General features: G+C 34.0%; 1 non-coding gene across 1 annotated transcript; it reads left to right on the top strand.

The window, feature by feature from the left end:
• Positions 1-1300: 1300 nt before the first annotated feature.
• Positions 1301-1408, top strand: LOC111753888 (U6 spliceosomal RNA). The gene has a single exon (XR_002788657.1). It is a non-coding gene; the product is annotated as a U6 spliceosomal RNA (small nuclear RNA).
• Positions 1409-13315: the final 11907 nt, after the last annotated feature.

The raw sequence follows: 13315 nt of genomic DNA, 5'->3' as shown, positions 1-13315 counted from the left end.
AGAATAAATAAAATTGATAAATTCCTAACCAACCTTATTATAAAAAGGAAAGAAAAAACTCAAATTCTTGCAATAACAAATGACAAAGGTAAATCACTACAGACTCTGGAAATATGGAGTATCTTCCATACTTGCTTCAAAGATGTTTATTCTCATAGATTTGACAAGACAAAAGAAATGGACAGATTCCTAGAAACATACAAATTACCAAAGCTGGCTCAAAAAAATGTAAAACTGCTGATTAACTTCAGTTAACGAAATTGAATTTGAAAATGAATTAGAGCCTTTCCAACAAAGAAAAATCCAGGTCCTAATGAATTCACAGCTGAATTCTACAAGAAATTCAGGAAAACATAATGTCAACAGAATGAAATTGAAAGGGAAGCAATTCTCCCTGTCTCATTCCTTGAAGCAAGTATTACCCTAATACCAAAACCAGAGAAAGACCCAAGCAAAAAAGAGAACTACAAGTCAATCTCTCTCATGCACATAGATGTAAAATTCCTCAATAAAATACTGGTAAGCAGAGGCAGCAAGTCATCAAGATGATTATACACTATGACCAAGTGAGATTCATCCCAGGAATTCAGTGATGGTTCAACATACACAAGACAATAAACATAATATATCTTATCAATAGAGACAAAGATAAGAATCACGTGTTCATTTCAATAGATGCTAAAAAGCTTTTGATAAAATCCAACACTTATTCATAATAAGTATTATGGAAAATTGAAATAGATGATCTTTGCCTCAATCTGATAAACGCCATTTATGACAAATAAAGAGCCAGCATCATATTAAATGGACAAAAACTGAAGGTGTCATGATAAAACCAGGAACAAGGCAAACATGTGTACTATCACCATTCCTATTCAATGTAGTGCTGGTAACATTACTCAGAACAATTAGACAAGAGAAAGAAACAAAATAAATGAGGGTAGAAAAGAAGAAGTTAAATTACTTTTATTTGCAGATGACATGGTACTATACACAGAAGAGACACAAAAATCTGTTGAAAGTCTTCCAGATGTGATAACTAAATTTGGTAATGTAGCTTTATACAAAGTCAACACTCAAATATCAATATCATTCCTATACAGAATCAATAAACGCATTGAGAGAAAAGTAAGAGAATCCACAGCATAAATAATAACAGGAATCTATCTAACAAAGGAAGTAAAAGATATATTCAGTTTAAATTACAGTACTCTGAAAAAAGTAATCAAACACCTCAGAAAATGGAAACTCTTTCCATGTTCATGAATAGGAAGGACAAACATTATGAAAATGGCCTTTGGTGCTCACTTCAGCAGCACATATAATAAATTTGGAATGATACAGAGAAGGTTAAGCCTGGCCACTGCGCAAGGATGACACACAAATTCGTGAAGCATTCCATATTTTTATAAAGTCAAGAAGAGCATGCAGTGAAGTATTCCAGATCCTAAAGGAAAATGATTTCCAACCTAGACTGATGTACACTGCAAAACTATTATTCAAAATCAATGGAGAAATAAGATACTTCCATGACAAAGAACAGCTGAAGAACTTCATGATCACCAAATGAACCAAGAAAAAAAATATTGAAAGACAGTTTAGATACACAAAGGAAAAAACCACTAAGCAAAGCAGATAATTAAAAGGAACAGAAAGATAAAATGTCAACAATAAACCAACATATAAGAGTTATACCATTAATGCAAATGGTCTCAATGCACCAATAAAAAGAAACAGACTGGCAGAATGGATCAAGAAACAACACCCAACCATATGCTGTTTACAGAGAACCCAACTAACCCAGAAGGATACTCACAGACTGAAAGTCAAAGTATGGAAAACAATACTTCATGCAACAGGAATAAAAAAAAAAAAAAAAAAAAAAAAAAAAAAAAGCAGGAGTAGCCATCCTGTTTTCAGACAATGTGAACTTTAAACCAACAATGATCAGAAAAGACAAAGAAGGTCACTACATACTCGTTAGGGGAAAACTCCAAGAGGAAGAGATAACTATCTTTAATATATATGCACCAAATTCCAGAGCATCCAGATATAAAACAACTATTAACAGAAATGAAAAGTCAAATTATCAGTAACACAATTGTAACAGGAGACCTTAACACACCATTGACACCAAGGGACAGATCAACCAGACAGAAAACCAGCAAAGAAATAACAAAACTGAATCACGCCTGTGAACAAATGGACTTGATAGACATATACAGAATGTTCCACCCAACAATATCACAATACACATTCTTCTCAGCAGTACATGAGTCATTCTCTAAAATAGGCCATATTTTATCTCACAGAACATATTTAAATAAATGCAAAAATAGTTGAAATCATCTCTTGCATGTTATCAGATCACAGCATTTTGAAATTAGAAATTAATGATAAAAGATACTGCAAAAATCCCACAAACACATGGAAACTGAGTAATACACTCTTGAATAATCAGTGGGTCACAGAGGAAATTAAGGAAGAAATTAAACAATACCTACAAGAAAATGAAAATACAGATACAACTTACCGGAATCTGTGGGATGCAATGAAAGTCATCCTCAGAGGAAAATTTATTGCACTGAGTTCCCACATCAGGAAAATAAAATGAATACAGATAATTAACCTGATGCTACACCTCAAACAGCTAGAAAAAGAAAAGCAAGTCAAGCTCAAAGCCAAAAGAAGAGAGGAAATTATAAAAATCAGAGCAGAAATCAATGCAACAGAGACTAAGAAAACAATCCAAAGAATCAAGGAATCAGAGTTGGTTCTTTGAAAGAATAAATGAAATTGATAAGCCCCTAGCCAACCTTATTTAAAAAAGGGGAAAAAAGCTCAAATTCATGCATTAAGAAATGAAAAAGGTGAAATCACTACAAACTCTATAGAAATACAGAAGATCAACACCTATTTCGAAAACCTCTACTCTCAAAGGTTTGATAACACAGAAGAAATAGATAGATTCCTAGAAACATATAAAGTACCAAAGCTAGATCAAGAGGATGAAAAACTGCTGAATAATCCAGTCTCTATTAATGAAATTGAAAATGTAATTAAGTCCTTACCTACAAAGAAAAGCCCAGACAGATTCACTGCAGAATTCTATAAGAAATACAAAGAAGACCTAATGCTGATATCCCTCAAACTATTCAATGAAATTGAAAGGGAAGTAATCCTTCCTAAGTCATTCCTGGAAGCAAATTTTTATTCTAGTATCAAAACCTGAGAAAGACCCAACTAAAAAGGAGAACTATAAACCAATCTGCCTAATGAACACAGATGCAAAAACCTTCAACAAAATATTAGCAAATAGGATGCAGCAAATCATTAAGAAGATTATACACCATGACCAAGTGGGATTCATCCCAGGCATGCAGGAATGGTTCAACATACATAAATCAATAAATGTAACCCACCATATCAATAAAGCCAAAAGTAAGAATCACATTGTCATTTCTATAGATGTAGAAAAAGCTTTCAATAAGGTGCAACATTCATTCATGATAAGAACTTTACAGAAAATTGGAATAAATGTTCTTTACCACAATATAATAAAGGCCATCTACAACAAACCAACAGCCAATATTATACTAAATGGCCAAAAATTGAAGGCCTTTACTTTAAAATCAGGCATAAGACAAGGATGTCCTTTATCACCACTCCTATTTAATGTAGTACTGGAAATACTAGCCAGAGCAATTAGACAAGAGAGAGAAATAAAATGGGTAAAGTTAGGAAAAGAAGAAGTTAAATTATCAATGTTTGCAGATGACATGATACTCTACATAGAAGATCCCCTAAACTCCACTGAAAGATTCTTAGATAAATAAATTCAGTAATGTAGCTGGATACAAAATCAATACTCAGAAACAATAGCATTCCTATATACTAACAACAAAATCACAGAGAGAGAAATAAGAGAAGCCACACTCTTCACACTAGCAACCAAAAAATGAAATATTTAGGATTTACACTTACAAAAGAAGTGAAAGACCTACACAGGGAAAATTATAATACACCGAAAAAAGAAATTGAAAAGGATCTCAGAAAATGGAAAGGCACCCCTTGCTCATGATAAACATTGTGAAAATGGCCAGTCCCCCAAAACTCTTATACAGATTAAATGCAATCCCAATAAAAAATACCATCAACATACTTCATAGATCTAGAGAAATCACTCCTAAAATTCATCTTGAGTGAGAAAAAACCTAGAACAGCAAAGACAGATCTAAGCAACAAAGGCAAGGCAGGAGGCATCACAATCCCTGACTTGAAGTTATACAACAAAGCATCTGTAGTAAAATCAACATGGTACTGGAATCAAACAGAGCCGAAGATCAACTGAATAGATTAGAAGATACAACCACAACTACAAACACACTCAACTACCTTAACTTTGATAAAGGAGCCAAGCAGGTTCGCTGGAAGAACAACAGTCTGTTTAATAAATGGTGTTGGAAAAACTGGCTCTCCATTTGCCAAAAACTAAAACTAGACCCATGTCTATCACCATGTACTAAATTAAAATGTAAATAGATCAAAGATCTGAATATTAAAACAGAAACACTAAATCTATTGGAAGACAAATTGTGTAGAAACCTTGACGACCTAGGAGTAGGTAGAGAATTCATGAACAGGACTCAAACAGCAGAGGAAATACTTCCCAGAATCAATAACTGGGATCACCTCTTATTAAAATGTTTCTGCATGTCAAAAAAAATCTCCAACATAGTGAAAAGAAAACCCACAAACTGGGAAAAGATCTTAGTGAACTCCCCCTCAGACAAGGGACTCTTGTCTAAAATATATAAAGAATTAAAAAAACTCAGACCCCCAAAATTCAAAGATCAATCCAAAAATGGGCATGTGAGATGAATACACACTTCTCAGATGAAGAAATACAAATGGCAAATAAATACATGAAGAAATGTTCATCATCATTAGTCATCAGAGAGATGCAAATTAAAACCACACGGAGATTTCATCTCACTCCTGAAAGAATGGCCAGGGTCAAGAAAACTAACAACAACAAATGCTGGAGAGGCTGTGGGGAAAAGAACTCTCCTACACTGTTAGTAAGAGTGTAGACTGGTACAACCTTTGTGGAGGTCAGTCTGGAGATTTATCAAAAAGATGGGATTGGAAGTCCCATTTGTTCCAGCTATTCCACTTCTAGGCATATTCCCAGAAGAACTGAAAGTATCATACCACAACGATACATGCACACCTATGTTTTTAGCAGCAAAATTTATATTCGCCATATCTTGGAAACAACCAAAGTGTCCATCAATTGAGGAATAGATAAAAAAGTTGTGGTATTTTTATACAGTGGAGTACTACTCAGCTATAAATAAGGATCACATTGAGATATTTATCAATAAATGGGCACAGCTTGAGACCATACTCATAAGTGAAATAAATCAAACTCACATGTGTGGATACCAAATAGTTTCCCTAGTGTGAAAAAGGATTAAAATATATAAAAGTATGTGGTAATCATCATTCCCCATTATATGACCTTGAAGACTTATAAAGTTTTCACTCATTAATTGGAATGGCTTTATTCTGGGCTGCTTGATATTATTGCCTGTGATGAAATGAACAGCTATTTTGAAGAAAACAAGACATCATAATAGCTAGTGCTGATTTAATATCATCTTGATTTGAAGCCCCACCAAACTATTGCTCTTTTGTCTCCATTGGTCTTATCATGTATGTTACTGGATTTTATTATATGCAGTAGTATAAACAAAAATTTTTTGTAGGCAGAGAGATAATATAGAAACCATTGTTCATTTTCTGTTAGCTGGTTCTAAATACCCTGTAATACTTTCATCCACTTGAATAGTTTCATACTGTCTTGATATGTTTGATGCTATAGTATACAAAGTTATATTCAAATATTTCAAGGAAAAAGACACTATGGTAAGTACTATTAAGTCAGTTTATTTGTGGTGAAGCACTAGGTTTCTGAAATTGTCATGCTTTGACCTGTATTGTTATGTTGTTATGTCCTCTTTTATCTCAATCTCTCCCTTATTCATTAAACAAATTATTTATTTATTTATTTTTTAATTAAGGGGAAATTTTTTTGTCTTTTTCATTTTTATTTATCAATAAATGGGCGCAGCTTGAGACCATACTCATAGGTGAAATAAATCAATCTCGCATGTGTGAATACCGAATAGTTTCCCTAATGTAAGTAATGATTCAAATATATAAAAATATGTGGTAATCATGATTCCCCATTATGTGGCCTTGAAGCCTTATAAAGTTTTCACTTATTAATTGGAAAGTCTTTATTGGGCTTCTTGATATGGAAATATTTGAAGCTATAGTATATGAAGTTTTATTCAAATATTTCAAGGAAAAAGACAGACACTATGGTAAGTACTATTAAGTCGGGTTATTTGGTGGTGAAGCACTAGGTTGCTGAAACAGTCATGCTTTGACCTGTATTGTTATATTGTTATGTCCTGTTTTATCTCAATCTCTCCCTTATTCTTTAAAAAATTATCTAGCAAAATGAAATACTTAGAAATTAATCTAATAAAAGAAGCAAAAAAAAAAAAAAAAAACAACCCTAGATTCAGGGAAAATTATAATGCCCTGAAAAAGTAATCTAAAAGGAACTCAGAAAATGGAAAGACATCCATTGTTCAAAGATAGGAAGAACAAGCATTGTGAAAATAGTCATTCTCCCAAAATTATTATACAGATTTAATGCAATCCCTAGCCATTCTCTCAAAATTGTTATATACATTTAAAGCAACCCCAATCAAAATAACACTAGCATACTTCACAGATCTAGAGAAATCACTCCTAAAATTCATCTGGAGCCAGAAGAGACCCAAAATAGCAAAGGCAATTCTAAGCAGCAAAGACAAGGGAGGAGGTATCACAATCCCTGACTTTAAACAATACTGCAAAGATACTATAATAAATTCAGCATGGTACTGGAATAAAAATAAACCTAAAGATCAATTAAATATATCTAAAGATAAAACTACAATTACAAGCACACTCAACCACCTTATCTTTGATAAAAGGGCCAAACGCATCCACTGCAAGAAAGACAGTCTCTTCAATAAGTGGTGCTGGAAAAATTGGCTCTCCATATGCCAAATACTAAAACTAGACCCATGTCTATCACCATGTACTAAACTAAAGTCTAAATGGATAAAAAAATCTAAATATTAAACCAGAAAAACTACCTTTGTTGGAAGACAAAGTAGATAGAAGTCTTGAAGACATAAGGGTAAGTAGAAAATTCATGAACAAGAATCAAACAACACGTGAAATATTTCACAGAATCAATAACTGGGATCACATCTGATTAAAGAGATTTTGCATGTCAAAAGAAATCTTCAACATAATCAAAAGAAAACCCAAAAATTTGGAAAAAAATCTTAATGAATTTTCCCTCAGACAAATGACTTTTGTCTAGAATACATAAAGAATTTAAAAAATCAGATCCCCAAAATTCAAAGACTCTTTCTAAAAATGGGCATTTGAGGTGAATGCACAGTTCTCAGATGAAGAAATACAAATGGCAAATAAATTCATGAAAAAATGTTCAGCATTTTTGGTCATTAGAGAAATGCAAATTAAAACCACACCAAGGTTCCATCTCACTTCAGAAAGAATGGCCAGGATAAAGAAAACTACCAATGACAAATGCTGGAGAGGCTGTGGGGAAAAGGAACTCTCCTGCGCTGTTGGTGTAGACTGGTGCAACCACTGTGAAAGTGGTTCCAAAAGTTCCTCAAAAAGCTGTGATTGGAAGTCCCATTTGACCCAGCTCTCCCACTTCTGGGCATATTCTCAGAAGATTTGAAAACATCATATCACAGTGATATATATGCACCCATGTTTACAGCAGCACAATTTGTAATAATCAGATATTGGAAACAACCTAAATGTCCATCAACAGGTGAATGTTTTAAAAAAATGTATGGTATTTTTATACAATGGAGTACTACTCTGCTATAAAAAATAATCACACTGAGATATTTATAAGTAATGAATGCAACTTGAGACTATACTCATAAGTGAAATGAACCAAACTCAGATGTGTGAATACCATATAGTATCCTTAGTGTAAGAAATAGTAGGAGTAATACTGAGCCCTGGGAGAGTTTAAGATCATCACTTCCAGTGGTCAAGGACCCACCCAGCTTCACTAGACTAGACTTGGGAGGTTTTGCAGCTTGACTAGATTATACCCAGGCACCTTCTTCAATCAGAGGAGTTGAGGGCATGTAAAGTGAGTTCCAGCACATTTGTCCTTACCCGGGGAGAGCTTTAGACCATCATCTACAGTGATTAGGTGCCAGCCCAGCTTCCTGGAACACTGGAGATGGCATAAGAGGTCTTGTGGGTCTGACTGCACCACACTCAGCAATCTCCATTCACTCCCAGAAGCCAAGGGCATAGGAGACAGTTTCCAACATGCCCATGGGAAGCCTTGGAACAACACTTGCAACAAGGAAATAAAAGAAAATGAAAAATGAAAGACCAAAATGCAATCTCAAACATTCAGCCCATCCCAAGAAAGTCTAGGATCCATGTACATAGAAAAAAATACATGCCATAGAACTGAAATACCTAAACTAATAGCAACTAAAATAAAGAAGCAGCTCCAGGAAGATTTAAAGGAATTCAAACTAGAAATAATCTCCATATTCTCCAGAAGAATTGATAATATCATACCACATATGTTTATAGCAGCACAATGTGTAATAACCAGATCTTAGAAACAATCTGATTGGCCAACAATTGAGGAATGAATTAAAAATTGTGGTATTTTTATACAATGGAGTACTACTCAGCTATAAAGAATGATCACAGTGAGATTTTTATAAATAAATGGATGCAAACTGAGACCATACTCATAAGCGAAAGAAATGGTAGGAGTACATAAGATACAAAAAGCCTCAATAATTGCAGTGTAACTATCTCCTTAAATGGGAAAATAGCATCTCAGGAAAAATTCTGAAAAGAAAAAAGAAGGGAAAAGTAAAATATATAAAAGTATATAAACACACAGGATAGCTAAGATGGTTGTGCTACAAACTATAAATTTTTGGAACAAAATAGTTAACATTCATAGGAGTGAAACAATTGTGCATATTATTGTGTGGTGATCTGAATAACTCTTGAATATCATTATGTATAATAACAATCCTATTTATGCTCATACTACCTTGTTTTGAAGGCCTATATTGTCATTGTTCTGGGTTCTTTGCTATTGTTTTTATATGTCTTTTTTGTTTCATGTGTTTCTAGGAATTTTTTTATTGTGTCTTAGTTTTTTATGTTTTTCCCTCTAATATAGAAAGGATAGGTATACATGTAGGGACTCATGCATGTGTAGAACTTCTAAAAAGTTTATGAGTCTCTATAATATAATGCATGATGAAATGGACAGCTACTTTGAAAACAAAGAGGCAATAAGGTACCCAGGGCTGATTGTGTAGCATCACGATGTGCAATACAGAAATACTATTATTATTTTTTTGGAGTGATTTTAGTCTGTTTTGCTTTTTAAAATTTCAACATACATGAAGGTATGGACAGCTATTTAAAAGAGAATAAGAGACATTATGGCAGCCATTGTTGACTTCCCTATTGTCTGGTCTTAAAGACTAAAATGCCTTCATCATGTTGTTCTCATCAGTTCTCTACTATTTTGTTTTGTCTGAATTCATTGTATGTGAAGATATGGACAACTATTTGGAAGAAGACAAGAGACAACATGATAGACATTGAAGATCTCTGGTTGTCTTGCTTTGAAATCTGTGTCTGTCACCTTGTTATCTTATGATCTGTTTTGTTCTGTTTAATTTTACCCTCTTTTTATTTTTAAAAATAAAATTTAAAAATTACTCATTTCTATCATGCATGTGTACTGTGTTTATTAGATATATTTCCCTGATAAAATATAGCTCTCACTACAGCAAGCATCTTTTTCTTGATAAGTAGTGGTTGCCAAAGTTTATGAAGTTGATCAGGATAGGATGCGCAAAGATATTTCTTAAGTAAATTAATGAAGGAGTATTTTTAAATTTCTCAGTCCCTTAGCAATCTGATGTACTTCATACTCTATATCAATTCTACCATCTCTTTGTTTCTTATCTCTTCAGCCCAGTGTTGTCTACTTCAGAGTGAACACTTTCCTGTATGGTATTGCCTCTCATACGTAGACTAGTTTATTCAAAGAGCTTCCTAAATACCATTGCTGTTTTGATGATACCCTTCTTACAACACACCAGCATATAGAGGCATGAACAGCCTTTCTCCAGTGTCAATTTGTAAACATGTTACCCATGTCCCGTGAATAAAAATCTTCGCTAGTTTTTACAGAGAACTCTAAGCATAGGTCACTCTGCTCCCTGCCGTCCTATCTGCCACTACTCTCTACACTGCCATTTATGTCCCAGTTGTGCTGAAGAACTATTGTTTTCTTCTACACCATTAATGTGGAATATTTTTTTACTGAGAATATTTGTCTTTGGTATTGCTGGTAGAATTGCAGGGCTTTTTTTTTTTTTTTTTTTTTTTTGGTATCAGGGATCGAACTCACGATCTTGCGCTTACTAGGTAAGCACTTGAGACATTGAGCTGAATCCCCAAACCTGACAGAATTACTCTTATTGTCACTTTTATTTTCTTCTCTGGAATACAGTCTTGCTATATTACATAAGCTAGTCTTGATACTGTGGGCTCAGTGGATCTTTTTACCTCAGTCTCCTAAACAACCGAGACCAGAAATCAGTGCAATTACATCCAGCTCTTTATGCTAATGTAAGTACTTGCCATATTATTCCATATTTGTCTCCTTAATTCTTTTTCCACTTATTCAATAACAATTTATTTGAAATTGATTATTTCATGTTGAAAGTACAACACTGTCTCTTAGTGTTAGTTGACATTAGATAATACATAAATTCTCATTAAGTGTATTTGTACAATAGTGATGTTGTTATATTTTTAGCTAATACATTTCTCTAGAAAATTGAATAGGATGTTTAAACTCTGAAATTTATTCATGTCCTCTCCATCTTCAGAAAGGCAAGATTTATGTGAAAACAGTCTGAAAAGAGCAGCCTGAGGAACCACATTTACAAGCCAACAGAGAGAAGCATATACTTTCAGTCCATTTGGCAAAGTCTCAATTACAACTCTTAATAATACATTCTTATCTTTCTAATGCTTACTCAGTTCCATTTCATGCTGAATCTAAGTGTGCAGCGCTGAAGTTGCGTGTGTTGTGAGCTCACTTCAGAAAAGAAGGCAGATAGAGTCAGCATATTTAAGGACCTATTAAGCCATAACAATAAATATTTATATTGATAATGCATTTTCTTACTTTTTCAATGTTTTCACACTTTAAATGAGTCACAGTAATGTCATACATTTCTTAAGATGTTGAGTTGATAAAAAGTCTGTTACCATGGGCCAAGGCTATTGCTCAGCAGCACAACCCTGCCTGGAAAGTACAAGGTCCTAATTCCCAGCTGCCCCCCAAAAGTTCTCTTACCTTGGGAACATATATTCAGTTATTGTTCACCATAGCTGTCTAGAAGAATATCTGAAGAGAATTCGGGAAAGTGTCTGTTGTGATACTTAAAGAAATGAGATTTCTATTAGACATATGCTGCTGCCAGGTATGACATAACTCAACTCTAATAATGAAACTGAAAAGTTCCTATCTAAACCAGAGTAGGTAGTGGATTTTTTTTTCATGTAAAAACAATGTGTGAGCCAAAAGAAAGCTGTTTAAAAGTGAACTTAGTTGAGAAAGCTATTAGGAGAAAATGATCTTCTTTGAACCTGAATCACTCATCAAAGTTTACTTAATTATTCCTTCTAAATTCCTCTTTTATGAAAGTCTGCAACATACTAGATATTGTTAGGTTTTCTGGCAAGAATGAGCCAGAGAACACTCTGTGCCATAATTAGTCAAAAATACTCTTGGCATGGTGACTAAATGCTGTATGGTTCCTTGTATGGGCTTTTCAAATTTAAATAAAGAATATTGTGTTGAAATATATGACAACCTAGACAATAACACATATTCTACCAACTTCCTTTAAAATTTGCAATCTGATATACTTCTATGAGTCTCCTCTGTTTGAGGAATTCCTACCACTCCAGTAGAACAGCAAAGGGCTGGAGATATAGTTCTGTGCTACAGCAGTTTCCTGACATGTACAGAACACTGGGTGAAAGCTATAGCACTGAGCAAGAAGTTTGGTTTAAGCAAATAGACAGTGGAAACATTCAAATGAACTGTCAGAAAATGACAGTCCTAGTGTACAACAAATCCAAAACAATCTCCAATAGTCTCCTTGCATACAGGTGTGTGTGTGTGTGTGTGTGTGTGTGTGTGAGAGAGAGAGAGAGAGAGAGAGAGAGAGAGAGAGAGAGAGAGAGAGAGTGTGTGTGTGTGTCTGTGTCTGTGTATCTGTGTGTGTCTGTGTGCACATATCATCCTTATTCAGGCCAATAAATTTGCAGTTATTTTATTAGACAATAGGGTAAATGATACTAGTTTTTTAATGGTGCGTGAAAGTGACTGATGTTACATAGTTTTTAGGTGAGAATTGGTAACTGTTTAATCTTGAACCAGTTACTCAGGGTAAATGGAATTTGTACTTCCTTGCTAGAAGCAATGATGCTCTGTGCTAATGTTGTATCTGTGATTCTTACTGTGCAGGCTTTATTGCCTGACAGAGAAGATTTCTTTCATTTTCTAGTGTCTCAAGGGGGAAGGTGATAAGAACATACAACAGGAATATAAGATAACAATATGAATATGGTATCTGACTTATCATACAAGGGATTTATCAATTTAAATTCATTTCGTAGATCACCTACAATGCTAAATATGGTATGGAAATTCCACCTACATATTTCATGGCTGTTTTCATCTGTTAATAACCAGAATAAATTTGCTTAGAAAGATAAACCTGAAGCATCTTTGTTCAACATAACTTGGATGCTCTACAAAAATACTCTTAAAAGTGTTGCTATGTTTCTAATATATTTCTTCTGTCTTATCTAGTTAAAATGATAACCTTGTATGATCCATATGGACACAGCACACAGAGTATTTCCTACAAGGGAAACTGTAAAAATTAAAATGGTTCACAAAGTGGTAGTGAAAAGCACAGTTACACCAGCATCCCTGATGTCAAACTCTGCAATGTGTTGCTCGAAAGGTGTCAAAAACTTATTATCCTCTCATAGAACTGACAGCAAAAAAGATGACCCTACATATAACATTTTTCAAGTGAACATTTTC

The sequence above is a fragment of the Cavia porcellus genome, unplaced genomic scaffold, assembly GCF_034190915.1.
Source record: "Cavia porcellus strain 051 isolate PalLab524CR breed Dunkin Hartley unplaced genomic scaffold, mCavPor4.1 scaffold_4, whole genome shotgun sequence".
Classification (NCBI taxonomy): domain Eukaryota; kingdom Metazoa; phylum Chordata; class Mammalia; order Rodentia; family Caviidae; genus Cavia; species Cavia porcellus.
The sequence above is the reverse complement of the archived record's forward strand: the minus strand, read 5'-3'. Positions and strand labels throughout refer to the sequence as shown.